The sequence below is a fragment of the Micromys minutus genome (assembly GCF_963924665.1).
Source record: "Micromys minutus genome assembly, chromosome: 2".
Classification (NCBI taxonomy): Eukaryota; Metazoa; Chordata; class Mammalia; order Rodentia; family Muridae; genus Micromys; species Micromys minutus.
In genome coordinates this window covers 95782774-95802515 of record NC_137971.1, presented here as the reverse complement: position 1 = coordinate 95802515, position 19742 = coordinate 95782774, and the positions used below count along the sequence as shown (strand labels likewise).

The following is a 19742-nucleotide window of genomic DNA, read 5'->3' as shown; positions in this document are numbered from 1 at the left end:
CCCCCCACTGAGGCAGCTTCTTTTATCCTTTGTATTCAGATGTGTCTCTTTCTTTTTTTTTCTTTTTCTTTTTGTAATCTATTTATTTATTTTACGTATTCACTTTATATCCTGCTCACTCTCCCCCTCCTGACCATCCCCACAATCCCCATGTCCCCCCACCCTTCTCCTCTGAGTGGGTGTCCCCCCCAGTATCTCCCCCCCCCCCCGTACATCAAGTCTAGGCAGGGTTGGGCGAAAGACTAGGCCGCCCATCTAGAAGAACATATCCTATAAATAGGCAACAGCTTTTGGGGGTAGCTCCTGTTCCAGTTGTTAGAGACCCACATGAAGACCATGCGGAACATCTGCTGTTTATGTGCAGGGAGGCCTAAGTCCAGCCCCCGTATGCCTTTGGTTGGTGGTTCAGTCTCTGAGAGGCCCTAAGGATCCGAGTTAGTTGACTCTATTGGTCTTTCTGAGGAGTTCCTGTCCCCTTTGGGGCCCAGAAATCCTTCCATTCTTCCATAAGAGTCCCAAGCTCCATCCACTGTTTGGCTGTGGGTCTGAGTCAGCTGTTGGGTGGAGCCTCTCCGAGGACAGCCATTAATGTGTTTCTTGTCCTCTGGCACATTCACATTCCTTGTAAATGAAATGCTTTCAAGCATGGAAACACCCCCCTCCTTATTCCCCACACCCGTTTTTTTTTTTTTTTTTTTTTTTTTTTTTTTTTTTTTACAATTCTCCCTGTGTTTCTACAATTCTCCCCTCCGGCCTGGTTTCTCACCTCACATCCATCCAATGCACGTCTCTGAATGTTGAGCTTTCGGGCCTTCCTTTATGCTTCAGCCAACATCTAGCTGATAGATCCTGGTTGACTTGAACATGTAGCACTGGGCTTGGGTACTGAGGAGGCAGATGTGTGTGATAGTCATGGAGCTGGCCTTGTGCAGATCTGGCTCCTGAGATCTTCATTCAGTGCCACAGTCAGCTAGGTGCCCCTTTCCTGCAAGTGTAGAAAGAAGGGCTACAGAGTTAGTGTCTTCTGCTAACCCTGTATGTGGCCTCTTCAGTAGACATGGCAGGGACTCCTCACGTGCAACAAGAAGGCTACCATAAATAGAGACTATTGTTAAGGCAAAATCAGACCCCTGCCTCAGAATTCCATGTCTTCTTGGATTCTGCCTCCCGGTAGGCACCTCTCTCTGGGTTATTGGGTATCACAACCAGACTATTCTCCCACTCCCTCACTTCCTTTCAAAGCTCTGGGTCAAGCAAGGACGAAGCTCCTTTTGCTTGGAAAGCCACAGGGAAGTGGGGTTTTCACAATAACGTTTATACTAGCAATGGAGGATCAAAAGAGAGGGAAACAAACACAAAGGGGGCATTAAACACCCACAAGCCGAGATGTGTGTGAGTTCCTGGTTCTGTCATGGTACTTGTGCTCACAAATTCCAGTTCATTTATCTGAGAGGTCTGTCTGTGTATACCCTGGCATTGGGTCCCTGTCTTCCATTTCTACCCTGCCACGCCCTGGTGGGTGGAACCTTACCAGCCCCCAGCAGGATCTGCCCTTTCTCACCTTTATAGAGATCATGCCAGTTGGACTCAGAAAGCCAGGCCTCCCACACTGCCTTGGGTGATCCTGTTCAGTTTAGGTTTTTAAGCTGGCTGGACTTGTTCTATTTGTGGAAGCTGGGTCAGACAGCTCAAAAATGAGCACGCCCCTCAGATGTGACAACTCACTCCAAATGTTGGTCTGTGCCTTTGTCCCATCGACCCTCTAACAAAGCCTTACCTGTGTTAGGCTTGCTCCCCTCCTCCACGTTTCCGATTGCACAAATACTGGCTGGCATAGACTTGTAGGGGGCACGATTCTCTTGAAGCCAGTGAGAGCAATTACTTTTATCCGCAGTCAGAATTCTATCAACTTATTATGAACAATCTTTGAACACCTCGATTCTTTTTTCTTTGTATCTCAATTCTTTTTAGATCACACTTTCTGTAAAGTACATATACTCGACTTTGTGCCTGGCAGTGCCCTTTTGCTGTATTTTGAAACATTAAGAAAATGTGTCTTTCTAAAAAAGCAGAACAAAACAAAACAAAACAAAACCCCAGACATTTCTTTAATGAACAATTTGAATTCATGACAAATCTGTTGCGAAACTTACTTTGTTGCTGCAGTTCCGTAAGAAACATTAACCAATTTCAGAGAAATGGACTTTGGGTGAAATTATCTGCGAAGAAGTAATATATTCTACGAATTAACATAAATACAGTGTAGATAAAAAAATGTCTGGGCTGTATAAATCTATCTGGAACATTGTTTTTTTCCCCTCCACTATTGTCTGATATTCTTCTCCTTGCCGGATAGCTCTTTAATTTAAATATGCCCCATGTCCACTGTAGTCACCATAGAAACCAAATTAGGCTCCATGTCAATGGCAATTTGATTTATACAACCTTCTCCTCTGCCGCTCTCCGTAAGTCATGGAGTGTTTATGCCATGGCGGCTGGTCCCTCTCATGGGCTTTACGAGTGACATCCATCACATGGAGGCATTGTGAGCAGTTTGCTTTAATAGAGAGAAAAGGACAAGTGATCCATCACTGCCATATGTAATATAATGCACATTCAGCATGCAGAATCATATATGTGCTAATGTGCAGTCAGTGAATGACATCAGCTACCCTGGGCTACTCTGGTTTTGAGAAATTGTCCTGATCAGCAGGTGTAAATGGTATCGGGGGTATCTTTGCCATTATTCATAATCATGGTTGATAACATTTTAATATATTCTCTTGACATGGATAACATTAAAATCGAGACCTGTGTCTTAAAGGTAGATTTTATTGGGAAGTCATTTATGACATTTGACCCAGCATCCTCAATTAGGAGATAGATGAGTCATAAGGAAGGCATTAAAATTCCCCTCGCTGTCAACCCCCGTTGCTCTGGCTGTTGGCTAATAGGGATGGATGTGACACCAGGTGCTCCCTGCAGCAATGCTAATGACAACTCTTCCTAGATGTGATTAGCGGAGGCTCTGGGAGGTGAAATTGGTAAAGCAAAGGCAAATACTTGAAAGGTAAAAGTAATAGCCGGAAGTGAGGAGGAAAAAGAGCCTTTGCTATCTGCTTTCCAGCCTTGTGTGAAGGTTAGAGAAGGTGGGTCTGGCAAAGCTTAGGCCCTATGCCCCAACTGCATACTTCCTTAGTTTTCTCCTGCCTAAGTCCTAGAAGTATCTCAAGACAACCTCAGAAACTGAACCTTCAGCTCCTTCCTCAGTCTTACCTTCCCAAGTGATTCCTTCTGTTGTAGTGCCATATGGATTCTTTTGTCTTTGCTTATGTGTTGGATATGCTTGCCCACATCTCTTCGAGAGTGCTCAAACGAAGGGCATTGTTCCGTTGTGTTTGTATATTTCACAGCTTAATTCTGTCTTAGATTCATTGGTCATACGGGACTTTTAGGACTTAGTGAAAATTTTCCATAATGATAAATTTCCTTCCGTTTCATGTGGTTGAACTTAAAGCGTAAAAGGTTCACCAAGTCCTGCCAGGCCAACTAAGGTGCTGGGAGGACCAATATGTGAGCTTTAATCCTATGTAAGGGGGGGGGGTCTTCTTTAGAATAAAGCTTAAATTCTGCCACATTACTCCAGAGGGAAATGCTCACCCGGGGAAAGCCAGTGAGACCCAGAGGCCTCTTTGCACACAAGCCTTCACCTAGGGCAAGTGCTCAACTTCTCTGCACTGTACAGTCTCTAAAAATGCTAAGGCAGGGCCTGGAGAGAGGGCTCAGTTTGATTGCTGTGCAAATGAGCCTGAGCCCAGATTCCCAGAACTTACATAAAATGTCAGGTGGGGCAGCGTGTGACTGTCACCCCAGCTCTGGAGCAAACAGTGACATCCGTGGGGCTCAGTGGCCAATTAGCCTGGCTGAATGAGTGAGTTCTAGGTTCAGTGAGAGATCTAATGTCAGAACATAAGGTGGAGCATGACCAAGAAAGATACCTGCCATCAACCTCTGACCTCTACATGCATGTGCACACATTGTTACACATATGTTGTTTTTTTAAATGCTGACGTGTAGATGCCCCTAAAGGGATGAGTTGCCCATAGGCAAACATGTTAAACATGCCTTTTGCTCCTGTCTGCTACATCCTTCACTTACATACTTTTCCTCCACAGGATCTTTTTTTTTTTCAACTTTATTAAAAAAAAAACAGAGATACATGTACAGATTTTTTAAAAGCATTTTTGCATAAAACTATATGAATATATTTTTGTCAGTACTTGATTTTTTTTTAAGGTTTGATAATATTCATTGAAATCTTACTAGTTACCATAAGCATAAAGTACATGTAGAACAAAATGTAACATGGAAATAGTCAGAGTTTTCTTGGTGTGTAAAGATTAACCATAATGATTTTTAAATACTAAGAATGGCCACAAGGCTATATTTTTAGCTCTTGAATTATTGATGATTTAAGGTTTAGGTGTACCCCACTCTGAGAGGGTGCTATACACTTACTTTTTTTTCTAAGAAGGACTGAGGCTTACACTTTTTGGCCTTTCTTTTTTCTTTCTTTCCTCTTTTCTTTCTTTGAGCTTCTCATCGTCTGTGAGATGTTTCTTGGGTGTTCAGATCTTTCTGGGGCTGGTATCCAATTATCAGTGACTGCATATTATGTCTGTGTTTTTTGTGACTGGGTTCCTCCTCAAGATCTTACGTGGATATATAGTTATACACACAGTTTTTTTTTTCATTATCTTTTTACAGTTTAGTCTGTAGCAAACTCATTGGCTTTCAGTCTTTGTATGTAGAATGTGTTAGGGACCTAATCCTTCAGGGCTCAGCAATTAGGAGAAACTGCTGTTCTTGCAGTGGGCTGGAGTTCCCAGCACCCCCATTAGACAACTCATAAGTATGCGTAATCCAGCTCCAGGGGGTGTGAAACCCTCTTCTGGCTTCTATGGGTATTCATACACATGCGCGCACACACACACACACACACACACACACAAATAGAAATAAAATAAACCTTAAAAAACAACTGTGCTGAGGTGGCAGATGGTGGTTGGGAGAGGGAGCACCTTCATGGAGGCAAGGAGAAGGGGAGGAGGAATTGGAGGGGAGGAAGGGAATAACATTTGAAATGTAAATACAGAGAATGTCCAACAAAAAATGAAAAAAGGGGGGCTGGATAAATGGCTCAGCGGGTTAAGAACATTGACTGTTCTTCTAAAGGTCCTGAGTTCGATTCCCAGCAACCACATGGTGGCTCACAACCATCTGTAATGGGATCTGATGCCCTCTTCTGGTGTGTCTGAAGACAGCTACAGTGTACACATAACATAAAAAAGAATAAATAAACATGTTTGTAAAACAAAAATGAAAAGAAAATACCGTTTCCCTCTCCCCTCTCAGGGTCATTGTCCCACCCTTTTCAAGGCTTACCTTTCCCCTCTGAACAGATGATGTCTCTTCCAGCATATAAGCATCACATTTCCTGTGTATCACTTCTGGATCTCTTGTTCTGTCTCATTAGCCTGAGTGAATGCCACACTCATTTTCTCTTATTTTGTACGATCCTTTAATTATTGTTTCTCTTGGGAGGAACATATTTGCCACATCCACTAATTTATTATTGCTCTGATACATTTCTTTTTCTAAGTTAATCTTGTGTTTGGGAGCCTTCCCACACTGTAATTAGCTCTGCCGAGGGGGTGACTATATATTTCTAGCAAGTACTAATCTGTTGGCATGCTTCCAATATGTCTGTGTCTTGTTTGTGTTGCGCTTTGCGCTGCTTAGAACACTCAGTGTTGTTTTGAGTGGTCTGTGACAACAGATGTCTGTCTGGGGACACAGGACTGCTCTAACAGCTTATCTTTAAGGATGAAGTCTGCTGTTTTTCAGGGAACAGGTTAGGAAACTTCTTATTCTCCTACTTTTGCTTGGAGGTTTTAAACAATGTAGACGGCTGTTAGAGCCTGCTTAGCAATTTTTCTATGTCAACTGATGTCTGGTTTCACTTTTTAATATTGATAGTTCTTTCTGATGCTAAAGCACATTATTTGTCTTGAGATAATCCTTGCTTAGATAAAAGAAATCTTTTATTGGCTTGCTGTTTGTAATTTAAAATATTGACATGTATATTTATAAGTGAAATTGGTCTGCTATTTTCAATTTTTCCACATTATGCTCAAATAATATTGGGATTGAAGTTATAAATTTAGATGAATTGACTTCCCTACTTTTAAATTGTTTGGACCAAGTTGTGTAGGAGGGGCTGTTTCTTGACTATCTGATAAAATTCTCCTGTATACCTGCTGGTCTTTTTCATGAATATATTTTACTACCATTTAGACATCTTCATTGTGAGTTATTTATTCAGTTTTTTTATTTCTTCTTGAGCCAGTTCCAGCAATTGATACTGACATTTTCTGGTTTCTAATTTCAAGTGTTATGGTCATAAACTCAGTAATAGCATTCTTGTGAAATTTTAAAAATATCTATTTTCTTGTAGCTGGATATTTTTCATACTTAGCATTAATTTGTGCCTTCTCTCTCTTTTTTTAAGATTGGTCTTGTTGGGGTTAATTAGGTCATTAGTCTGTCTTGTACATGTTGGTCTCAGGGGTGCAATACCAAGACTCCCCCAGAAAAGAGAGAGAGTCTGTACAGGTAATTCTAGAGAATCACATACTAAAAACAAACAAACCAATAGTCAATCTGGGTATAAAGAATCACTCAGTGTTCCAGACACAACATGGAAACAACCCAACAAATGTCCGATAGGATTAAGGGACTGTCCCATAACAGCGTTGTCACCACAGACTTCCAGTTATCCTCTGACGATTGGGATGAATATCCAGATGAGCCTGAACTTGCAAACCAAAAGATCTCAAGATGTTCCCTGCAAGAATAGCGAGGGCCTCCTGTGTGCCCCTAGAAGCCTTAGGTCACTCTCTAAGCCCTGCAGAAACAGACCTGTTACTTCTGGGATGGCCCCTGTGAGCTGTTGGGCCTTGTGTGTCCTTAGGTTTCCAGATCATTAAAAGCACAGAATTTGTGTATGATAGTCTTTTTCTCCATTTGGCACCCCTCTCCCCAGGTCACGCCAACATGTGTGTTTCCACCTTGGTTTCAAGCCACCAAATGCTTGTGTCTACCTATGTCAGGCTCGGAACTAAGTTCTCGGATGATGAAGCAGCCTTGTTTGCAAGTGCTTGTGTGGGCCCAAAAACAAGTGCTGAGCAGTTACTGGTGCAGGTTGGGACAGGGTCCAGAGAGCCGAGTTCATTCTACCTTGCTGGAATGTTATTCAGAGAATGTGACTGGTGTGCTGAGGCTTGCCCCTAGGTGGGTACTAAGTGGGGAAAGGGTCCATCAGAGGAAAAGTACTGGAAGAGATCTGAGCAGTTCTCACGGAGGGACTCGGACAGGCTCAGGCCAGCTCCTTATCCTATAAGCAAAGGGAAGGTCAGAATCAGGTGGGGTTTGGGAAAGGTGACTTTCCAGCAGTGGGAAGGACGGGCTGAAGCAGTGGGACCAGCAGGGTCAAGGAAATGTGCTCTGCTCTGCAGTCTAGTGAGACCTGTTACAGATGACTGCACAGCACCACTTCCTAATAAGTTCATATGGGTTCTCTTTTCTCTCTTCTTCCTTCCCTCCCCCTCCTTCCCTCTCCCTGGGATGCATCTAGGGCCCCGTGCATGCTAGGTAAACCTTCAACCCTACACATTTTCAGAACAGGTCTGACTAGTTACCCCAGTGAGCCTGAAAGTCACTGAAGAAGGCCTTGACTTGTGATCTTCCATCTTAGCTGGGATTACAGCTCCCCGCTACCAGGCTCAGCTTTGTGTATTTTTCTGACCATCCCATCCTGGCAGATTAGGAGGCTGATACAGAGATTCTTCTGTCTCAGCATTTAGACATTTTCAACTGGACAATTCCTTTGTGTGAAGGGCTGCATTGTACATGATAGGGTATTTGGAGGCATCCCACATTATGCCAGTGGAATTTCCTCTCCTTCCCTGCCCTGAGTTGTAGCAATAAAAGTACCTCCATAAAATAACCCTGATGGGGCAGAAATGTATTCCCAACTGAGAACCACATTGCTACTTAGTGATGAAAAAGATCCCACGCGAGTGAAAGGAATAAACACACATACATTTACTGCATGTACAAAGTTCAAAAACAAGCAGAAATAAAAACCAGCGGTGGTTGGAACAGTGGTGCCCTTGGTTTGCTGAGAAGGAACCAGAGCAACCTTCCGAGGCGTTGGGAAAGTCTGTCTTCTGTCTGTCCACCTGAGCGCTAGTGCACTATGGGTTTGAATGAGCCAACACTCAAGACATGTAGACTTTGTTCTCGGTGGGCTTTTTTTTTTTTTAAATCAAAATATCAAGTAACTAAATGAAGCCGTCGTTTGATGTTCAGGAGAAAGGGAAGAACAGAAGACAGATCTGAGCAACATCCGACTGCTACTGAGAGCCACCAACCCTGCTGATGCTGGGAGAAGGGAAGGGAAGGGTACTGAGCTCAGAGTTCAGCATGGGCTGGTCTCCCAGACACGGAGGGAGGAGATGTGAGTGACAGACTGTTGGCTTCCATGCTTGCCTTCTCATCCAAGAGGAGAGCAAGGCCCATGGCTGCCTGTCTCTACCTCCTAGCTTCTCCCCATTGGCAAGACACATTGACTGATGTGAAGCAAAGGCTCTCCTCACTCATCCCACGCCAGTGAATAATTATTTACACATGAATGAAAGGTTTGCAGGGTTAAGCCTAATGTGGTGTGAAAAACTGTGCGCAGACCTCAAGCCACAGATCCCTTAAGAGCCGGGTAAACACCACCTCCTCCACTGTGCTGTGTCCTGCGGTCACTATCTGTTTCCTACAGTGACTTCAGACATTTCCTGGAGTGCATTTTCTAGAGCCTTCTACTTGAAGGCTTGCTCGCAGTTAAATACAGTGAGTGGAAGAAAGGTAGAGAAGGCTAAAGTGTGAGAGAGCAGCGTGGGAGAGAGTGAGAACTGTGCCTCAGTTGTATTTTCTTATTCTCTGCCAAATTCATTCATTGATTTTTACTTAGGAGCGTTTATACACATGCTTGTGCCAAAGGACAACCTTGGCCATTACACTTCAGGTGAGGTCTAACCCCCTCCCTTTTTTTTTCTTTTGGGACAAGATCTCTCTCTCTCTCTCTCTCTCTCTCTCTCTCTCTCTCTCATTTATATGAGTACACTGTTGCTGTCTTCAGACACACCAGAAGAGGGCATCAGATCTCATTACAGATGGTCGTGAGCCACCATGTGGTTGTTGGGAATTGAACTCAGGACCCCTGGAAGAACAGTCAGTTCTCTTAATCACTAAGCCATCTCTCCAGCCCAAGATCTCTTACTTGAACCTGGGGTTTGCTTACCAGGTTATTATACCTGGCCAGAAAACTCTAGAAGCCTCCTGCCTCTGCCTCTGCAGCATGTGCCTCATGCCTGGCTTTTGACATGCTTGCTGGACATTGAACTCAAGTCCTCATCCTTGTGGCACACACACCTGACCGAGTTGTCGTTGTTTTCCAACCTCCGATTTGGGCTTCTCAATGATCTTTTAGGGTAAATCTATGTAGCTCTGGTTGGCCTCGAACTTCCTATGTAGACCAGGCTAGCCCTCTAACTCACAGAGGTTCGCTTGCCTTTGTCTTCTGAGTTAGTCAGACTAACATTACAATGTAAGAATGTAGAGTAATTAGGGAAGGGTGGGGGCTGAGGCCTCATAGTCGGTCAGTGGTTTAACCCGCTCAGAAATTCACATCTCCTCATTCTGGACCATGGCCCTGTCTGATTTGTATAGCTTCAGCATGTCCCTGATGTCCCCTGGCTTTTTAATTCAGCACACTGTTCTAGAAAGGGCTGCTGCCTGTCTTAATAAACCTCTGCTGGTCCCCCCTCTCCTAAATGCATATGACCACCCTCCCTCAACCTTGTGTGTATGAGTTAGGTAAGGGGAGCTGGGTAAGGGGTGTCTCCCCACTCCTTGTCCTAAGATCTTTGTGGACCCTTGTCCCTCCAAGGTGAGGCCTGGTACGTTGGCTTGAGTTCAGAGCTTTCTAGGAGCAGGCCTAGCTTGTTCGTCCAGCCTTCCTGCTTCCTGCTCCCACACCTGATGTCTTCCCTGTGGATTCTCAGCACATTGAAATCACAGGTGCTCTGGCCCAATCCCATCCTGAGCCCCACACTTAGCTGATGTGAATTTCACTCAGTTTTCCCTCTGAGCCTCCTCCATCTTGATTCTAAATCCTTCCTATCCTGCAGGGCTTTTAGTCTGTTTTGAAAGAGGCTTACACTGTAAAAGCAGGGAATTAGGTTGGATTTACGTGGTCTTAATTCCATAATAATAACGCTGGGGGATTAATAGTTTTATTTCAAGTTCAGTGCAGCATCTTAAAAGCATGAAAGGCTGGAACATTGGGTCTCTGTTCCCGGTGACAAGCGTATGGTCCTGTTTGCAGGGGACCACCGTCATGAGGGAGCACCCACAAGTTCATGTGTCTGAGTTATAGGCAGGCCACCATGAAGGTGAAAATGAGGGGCAGACACAGAGTCCTGCAGGGCCCCTTGCAGGGGCTGGGTGATTCTATTGGAAGACCGGAGGAAGGAAGGGCCGTTTGTGTCTGAGAGGTGCCTTGGTGTTTTGAGAAGGAACTGGTGGTGGCCATCAGAACCAGAAGTTCGAATCCTGCACTTTAACTTAAAACTCCGTGTGGTCGTGGGAAGGTCAGTTCGATGGGGTCAGTGACACAGTAGTGACCTCACGGAGTCACAATGACCGTGGAAGACAGAAACGGCTATACCGTACCACAGGCACCGTCAGTTCGGGTTGCTTTCCTTGTTCTTGTTTTGAGAGAGTGGAAGAGAGTAGGCTAGGAGGGAAGGCTTCATTTATTCATTCAGGAGACACCTGCGGCTTCTCACTTGGGGCTCTCGATAGCAGGACTTGGTGGTGTGGACACCGTAGAAGGGAAAGACCAGGAGGAAACAGTACTTCTGTACATCCAGTTCCTCTCAATGTCTATCTTTGCTTGGGGCTTTGAGTTCCATTGCTGTCTGACATGTTAACGACAAGACACTAAGCGTGTGATGTTACCTCTTTCGTCATTGGTAAAACATCCAGTGACCCCCCTCCCACCTTGTAGGCTGATGAAAGAACCAGTGTTCCTTATAACCCATACCTCTCTCCCCTGCCTCAGTCATCACTGACAAGCTCGGAACCTAGCTTGGTACTTAGTGCAGGTTTTCTCGGCCGACAAAATAAGCCAATTCAAGCCAAATTGAAAGTATAAAGGTGGGTTTATTAGAGGCAGCTCTCCTGTGGGTTCATAGGCCCTAAGGAATGAGCTCAGGGAAATGGGCCATGCAGTCAGGGAGACAGAGGAAGGGAGGGAGGGAGAGTGCATACAGGAAGAAAGAAACACAGAGAGAGCCAGAGACAGACTAGGAACTGAACTTAGGACCTCTTTTGGTTTTTCAGTGTGGCCCTGGCTGCCCTGGGACTTACCCTGTAGATCAGGTTAGCCTCAGACTGAGAGATCTGTCTGCCTCTGCTTACTGAGTGCTGGGATTAAAGACATGTGCCATCAAACCTGGCATCCCAAGTCTGATTTAATTAGACATAATAATAAATTTACTTATAACATGTTCATATGTGTATATAATAACTTTTTATCCTCTTTTCTTCCCTTTACTTCTCTTGTCCATCCCATGCCCACCAATCCCCTTCCTCTACCCAGGTAGTCAGACTTCAGGCTTTTAACTAGTTGTCAGCAGTCAGGATGTGAATGAACTGTGCATGAACTCTGGATAGAAAGTCCCTCCGGACTGCAATGATGCCATAGCTAAGCATACATCTGTATTTGTAAGAGTTCATTGTGCACAAACTCTGAACAGAAGGTCCCTCCCTAGATCACAGTAATATCCCAGCTAAGCTTCCATTTGTACTTCTCTGACAACTTTATCCCTTTATGTTTCCAAGAGCCCAGGAATCCCTGCGAGCTTTCTAGGGATTTGGCATCTAATGATTGTGTATGGCTGTAAAAGTCTGTTTAGGGGACGGAGAGGTTGCTCAGTGGTTCTGAGCACTAGCTTTTGACTCTCAGCACCCACATGGTGCTATCAATAACCCCATTTCCATGGGATCCAAGATGTATGCATCTGATGCACATGCATGAATACAGTAAGAATGCTTAGCCAGCATGCACATCATCGTGGGTTCAAACCCTGATAATATATATATATCAGGTGTGCCCCAGCCATGAAGGTCCCAGCACTTGAGAGGTTACAGTAGGAGGGTTGCTGTAGACTCCAGGACAGCTGTGCTAGAGTGAGACCCTGTAGTACCACCGATTTAAGTTTATCCCCGACTAGCTTACAAATGAGACTCAGCCTATGGCTATTTTATTTGGCTTTGACAGTTACTGGGAGTCACCCCTAATCTGTGTTTCTAACTGCTGGCCTGGCTACCTCCCCAGGGTGTACCCCAGATACTTGCTGTTTCTCCTGGCCACATGCTCATGGTTTCTCTCCTTTCATGGCACATCTCCTCTCCTCTCCTTCCCTCCTCTCCCCTCCCCTCCTCTCCTCTCTTCCCCTCCTCTCCTCTCTTCCCCTCCTCTCCTCTCCTCCCCTCCCCTCATCTCCTCCCCTCCTCTCCCCTCCCCTTCTTTCCTCTCCTCCCCTCTTCCCCTCCCCTCCCCTCCCCTCTCCTCTCCTCCCTTTCCCTCTCCTTCCCTCCACCATCCCTTCCCCTCCCCTTTCCTCCCCTCTCCCTTCCCCTCTCCTCCCCTCCTCTTCCTTCTCCTCTCTCCCCTTCTCTTTGCTGCCCTCCCCTCCCTGCTACTCTCCTCTCCTCTTCTTTCTTCTCCTCTCCCCTCCTTGTTCTCTGCTTCCTCCTTCTTCCACCCCACCCAACCAGGCAACTCATAAACCTGCCTACCTCTAATCCCTCCAGTAATTGGCTGTGGCCATTTTTATTTAACCAATAGTTTTAAATTAAGGGTCAAGGTTTGTACAACAAGAGCTGGTAAATATGAGAATCCACTTGTAGGCCTAGACCTTTGGGTACAGAATTTAGCATCACATCACATAGCAATAGCCCAAACCTCAACAAGAGCCTGTCTTAAGAACCCCAAAAGATTGCCAGGCGTGGTGGCCAATGGCAATAATCCCAACACTCACAAGGCTGAGGTTTGTGAGTTCAAGGCCAGTGTAGTCTACATCCGAACATATCCTCTGTTTGGATAGAGGACTTGAGGCAGAGACCGTTGCTATGGTCATTTGTTCTACTCAGTTCATGTTGGCTGAGCTCTTTCTATGAATGGGCACCAAGTTAGGCCTTGAGAATATGGTGGTGAGATCCTTATTTGGGGACGTCCCATTGGCCCTGCTGGCTGCTGCTCCAAAACTCGGGAAATATGGCAGTGTAATGATGGTGTTGTTGTTTTTGTTGTGTTGTTGTTGTTGTGTTGTTGTTGGTGGTGGTGGTGGTGATGGTGGTGGCGGTGATGGTGATAGTGATGCTGTTGATGGCAGTGATGATGATGGTGTTGGTGATGATGGTGATAGTTAATGATGGTGCTGTGGTTTTGATAATGGTGGTATTGGTGGTGAGTGGTAGTAGTGGTGTTGATGGTGCTAGTGATGTTGACGTTGGTGTTGGTGGTGATGATTCTGACTGTTGTCCTGGAGCCAAAAAGGAAAAATCAGCAGAAGAATGAATATTTTCAGATAACAGACATCTTTAACACAGGCTCTATGGATTAAAACAGGGGAAAGTTCTGGAGAAAAAGTGAGGATTAGAAGGAACTTAGTACATATAGCCCTCCCCTCTCCATGGTTTCAGTTACTTGTGGTCAGTGTTGGTCCAAAGGCATTAAACAAAAAAATCCAGAAATAAATAACATACATTTAAAATTAGATTCTATTTTGAGCGATTTTATGAAGTCCCATACCATCCCTCTCTGTCTCTCTTGGGATGTGAGTCACCCCTGGCCAGTGTATCCGAGCCATGTATGCTACCCTCCCGTTAGTCTCTGGGAAGCAGCATGGTTGACTACTGGCGGATATCACAGAGCTTTATTTTACTTTCTGAAGACTCAGAACAAGAGTAGTGATGCTGACAGTTTTATCACGTTGTGCTATGCTTGCCTTATTTCATTAATGGTTATTGTTGCTACTCTCTTATCGTGCCTACTTTATAAATTAAAGCTTGCCATGGGCACGTAGACGCCACATTTAGAGAGTAGATATCTACCCACCATTTCTGGCATACTCTGAGGATCTAAGGCATATCCCTGTGCATTGGGAGGGACTTCTGCAATCCTATACTGATCTGGCAGCCACGGTATAGAGGAAGGAAATGTCTTCAGATGAGAAAACACTAGCTTGAACCCAAGCCTTCCTATTTACTGTTTGCTGTGTGACCTTCAGGAAGGGACCCTTTAATCATTCATTAGGAGTCATTGGTGGTTTGAGATGCCATCAGCTCCCTCTGAAAGCCAGAATCAAGCATGATTGTGTGTATATATGTGTGTGTGTGTGAGTTGTGTATGTGTGTGTGTGTGAGAGAGTGTATGTGTGAGTGAGCGTGTGTATGTGTGTGTGAGTGTGTGTGTATGTGTGTGAGTGTGTGTGAGTGTGTGTGAGTATGTGTGTGTGTATGTGTGTGAGTGCGTGTGTTGGGAAGGGATAGGCAGAAGGATCAGGGTGATAGATAATTCAGGGGTCCTACAGTCCGGTCCCCACCCTTGCAGGCAGCCGTCATCTGCTCTGAGCCCTGACTGGCTGAGAATGGAGGGTATCCATGGGAACTGGTGTGGAAGTTACCAAGAGGACACTGTGGCAGCAGGCCATGATGGAAGTGGAAGTCAGACTCATGTGTGCTGAATGAATGAGAAGCAATCAGCTGGGGGGCAGGGGCTCTCAGCTGCTGTGCTGGCTGGCGCTGGACCATGAGGAGGAAACCCCAGTGAGGCTGAGTACCTGCACAGGAGCATCACCAGGAATCTCCTCAGTTTTTGTCTCTCACTCTGTCTCTTCTCCCCCTCTCATCCCTTTTTGTGTTTTTGTTTGTTTGAGACGCTTCTTTCGATATAGCTCTGGCTGTCCTGGAAGTTGCTGTGTAGATCAGGTTGGCCTCGAACTCTCAGAGAGCCTTCTACCCATTCTCCCTGAGTGCTAGGGTTAAAGGTGTGTGCCACCACGCTCAGACCCTCTTCCTCCAGTAGGAAATGTAGCAATGTGTATGGTACAGGAAAGTTATGCAAGAAGTGAGATGGCTGGGTGGGAGGGTGGGGGGTGAAGTGTTAGTTGGACAAACACGGTGACCTGAGCGTAGTCCTCAGAACCATTAAAGATGGGCACGGGGCCACCAGCCAGGGTGACACTACCCACAGTGAGCTGACACTTCCACATCGATCATTAATCAAGAAAAACCCCCACAGGCCAATCTGGTGGATGCATTTTCTCAGCTGACATTCCCTCTCCCAAAACCTCTCCAACTTGTGTTAAGTTGATACAAATCTAGACACACAGAGGTGTCTATGTGTATGCACATGCCTCATACACGTATACACACCACACATACACACTACACTACTATGTTAAACACACACACATACACACACCCCACACAAACACTACACACACCACATACAGTACACTACACACACACATACACTTATACTACAAACACACCACACACACACAACACACATATACACACCACAAATACTCACTACACTACATACACACACACACACCACACACACACATAAAAACTATACCTCACACACTATACACAGCACACACTAAACCACACACACACATACATACCAGACACACATAAACACTACATTCTACACAAATTCACTCTACACAAATTCACACCACACACACATACACACACACTGTGCACACAACGCACACAAACACCACACACATCTACACACAATTTTTTTGAAGATCGGGCTAGAGGAGCAAGTTCTAAACCAAATACACTGGTGTGAACCACAGGTGAGGGGTGGAGTCACAGCATAGGCGGACAAGTCTGCTCCCAGCTCCAGATGCTACCTAGTGGCACTCTTAGCTTTGGGTTGCTACCAGCTGTGGTCAGCTGTGGCCTGTCCTCAGAAGTTGTCCCAAGTTTGAAGTGAGTTACAGGAACCCAAGGTACTGTCTCCTGAGGAGGTGATGAGCCCTTCCCACCCAGGCTGTAGGAAGTGCTAACTTCTTTAATTGAGAAAACCACCTGGTTTAGATTTGGCTTGTTAGTTCATCTTCTGAAGCCTACTGTGTAAAAACTACCCAGTTCTAAATTGGTACTTACCGTTTTAAGCATGTGGTTTTCTTTAGCATAGACGTCGCATGTAGTCCTCTGCCCGTTCTTATAGGCTGCCTGACAATTATTTTATAATTGTTTTTTAAAAAGAGTTAATTAAAGCTCTGAGCTTTGAGGACGAGGAGAGGAGCCATTGGCCTGGCAAGCAGAAAGCTTCGCTAAAATTTGAATCTGCAGGAATGTAGACTAAATTTGCCTGAGCAAGATGAACCGAGGGAGGGGAGGGTATCACACACATACATCACCGAGCATGCACCTAAAGGAAGCATGCGAAGGCCTACACCAGTAACCATGGTGACGCCATCTTCATGTTGCAACACAGCCCTAGGACAAAGCAGTAATGATAGGGCGGGTGGTCAGTGAGACATGAGCAGCAAGGCAGGAAAGGGTTAACTGGGGACCCCGGGGTAGCCTTTAACAACAGGAAGGGAGAATAATCAGAATCTGCACCTCCATAATTCAGCAGGGATGGTTTGAGATCGTGATCTTGAGCAACCAGGATAACCAGGTTGCTTGGGCTTTCATTTTTATAGCTTCCAAAAATCAGTCAGTCTCTCTGTCTCTCTCTAACTCTCTCTGCTTCTCTCTCTATCTCTCTCTGCCTCTTTCTCTCTCTGCCTCTTTTCTTGCCTCTCTCTCTCTCTGTCTCTGCCTCTCTCTGTCTCTGCCTTTCTCTCTCTCTCTCTCTCTCTCTCTCTCTCTCTCTCTCTCTCTGCCTCTCTCCTTGCCTCTCTGTCTCTCGTAAACATATGATTTCATCTTTCCTTCCTAGATATTTTTAGATTTTGAGGTAAGTTGCCCAGTTTGGTTTTGGTTGTTTTTCAGCCTAGGATTCCTATGTTAGCATTTTCAAAAAGCAGTTTGGGGATGTCTGACATTCTCTGTAATTAACCATAGAACCAGCTGGAGCACAGCATGGTTTTTTTTTTTTTTTTTTTTTTAGTGCTTCGTCTTTCCTTGAATTTTTGTTTCTTACTTTTTTTTTTTTTTTTGTTTCTTATTTTAATGTTTTGTTTTCTTTCTTGAAAACTGAAAACCTCTATACTTAGCCATAGGGATCTGTGGATCTGTGTTGGGCTCAGACTCAAGTACAGCCTTCCTGCCCTCCCGTCTCAGGTTTATTGTGCATATTTGTAGGAGGAACTCAAAACACTATCTGATCACCTGTAATGCGTTTCCTCCTAGGTGAGCTAGCAAGATGCTGTCTACTGAGGGGGCGGTCGCCTCCGGGGCGGGAGTCGCCTCTGGGAGAGGGTCGCCTCTGGCTTCCTTTGAGACTCTTGAGACTCTTGACACAGGGGAGCTAGCTCACCCGACCCCTCCATCCTGTTAGACTGAAGAGAACAAGTGTCTTAGTTTTTGGGTCTTTTAAAATTATTTTTCCCGAGAGATAATTTCTCTGTATAGCCCTGGCTGTCCTGGAACTTTCTCTATAGATCAGGCTAGCCTTGAACTCACAGAGATCTGTCTGCCTCTGCTCCCACGACGGCTTAATTTTGGTGTCTTGATGATCTGACACCCATAGAATTTCTAGACCAAAAGGAACAAGGTTACAGTAAATAGTGGGGGAAAAAAATCTGAGTTAGATGGTAGAGAGATGGCGGAGGGAAAGGCCAGATTTAGTGACCAGTGGCTCTGTTAGGTTTCAAACTCTGGACCTCTAGCCCTAACTTTGTTAGTGTACAGGCAATTCCACTGGTCTGCTTTCAGGAACCTAGCAACTGATTACGTCATCACCTGTACTCGCCAGGCGGGCCAGGTGTGTGTGCAGTGGGTAAAAGGACCTGCCAGACACCCCTCCCTTTCCCCTCTTCTCCCCCTCTCCCTGTCGCTCTCCCCCAGCGGTCCTCTTCTCTGCGCATGCGCAGCCTTCCCTGAGTGCTCAGCGACCACATGCTCTGGGAACAAGTTGATTCCAACGGCCCAAAGCAAACCAGCAATTGTGGACCAGGCTCCAGAAATCTCCAAGCGTCTGCCTCTGCGGCCACCAGGGCATCTTGGGAAAGGAGTCGGTGCTGGCTCCTGGCCTCAATCCAGATGACTCCTTCCGTGAAAGTGGATGGTCCTCGGGATCCTACACTGGATGCCAAAGCTGTAACACAAAACACAGCTGTCACCACACAGGGAATAAGAGGCGGTTCATTCTGAGCCAATTATTAAGTGGCCACAGGCTGGGAATACAGAGTCGGGTTTCCTTGATTGTGTATTCCACTACAGAAGTGGTTATGTGAGCTTTAGTTAGTCACAAAACTAAAGAAAAGGATAAAGCAGTGGATTAACCAAACACGTTGGTGGGGACCACAGGTGAGGGCTACCGCCAAGCAGGTAAAACCGAACTGCAGGTTTTAGACGTTACCGGCTGACACACTTACCTTCTGGGATAGTGGAAGATAAAAGTCTGCCCAATTATCTCCCAAAGGTCTTACCAAGCAATCAGAAGGACGCTACACAGAGGTGGGCCGTGAATGTCTATTAAGAGACTGAAGATAGCTCAAGACAATTTGGTTCTGAACTGGTAACATTCCAACTCCCTACCTTCACAAAGTTCTAGTTAGTCAATCAACCCAGTAGTGCCTTGAACACGGGCGTGGCTTTTTCTAGAAACTTCTGTTTATAGAAAACTGAGCTTCAAATGATGATGCGACCCTGGAACAGGGCAACAGCAAAGGCTCTTTGCTGTTGTTCCTGCACCAGCACCTGGGAAAGTGCTAAGTCCCCACTGTGACCTGGGGACAATGAGAATTGCCTGCAGGGAGACCAGGATGCCATTTCTGTGACCTCTCAGCTGGGGTCATGACTTTTTCCTCCAGTTCTGCAGCACCGTGAGCCGGACACTCAGTGCGGCTGATGGCCATTCTGAGATAGGATGGTTCTGAGGCTACACAAACCAGCCTCACCCATGACCTCCTCTGCCATCTTGCATTTTCCCCAGGGGGCTGAAACTACTCCATTTAGGGTCTGCAAAATAGCTTAACAGATAAAAGAGCCTGAGTTCAGTCCCTGAGACCCCACAGGATAGAAGAGAACTAACTCCCACTAGATGACCTCTGACCTTGACATGTAAACTGTGATACATTCATGTCCCCCAAAATAAATAAATCCAATGTTAAGAAATTTAAAATAGCTACGTCATTCAGCTTCTAGAAATTTTACTAGTGTATGTTATTTGTATAAAACAATGAATTTTGCCACTACGTTGTCACACACAAATGCAACATGTACAACCTTTAGATTGTGCACCGGTCTGCCACGTGGCTACGAAGTGTAATTAACCTTTCTTCTAGTTACTGGATGTGGTCTTAGTCAGGGTTTCTGTTCCTGCACAAACACCGTGGCCAAGAAGTAAGTTGGGGAGGAAA

At 45.5% G+C, this 19742-nt stretch overlaps 1 protein-coding gene across 3 annotated transcripts in view; it reads left to right on the top strand.

Moving 5' to 3' along the window:
- Nucleotides 1–19742, top strand: part of MAP6 (microtubule associated protein 6) — a gene marked incomplete at both ends in the record, with an annotated part of 68613 nt that overhangs the window by 2256 nt on the left and 46615 nt on the right. The window lies entirely within an intron of this gene.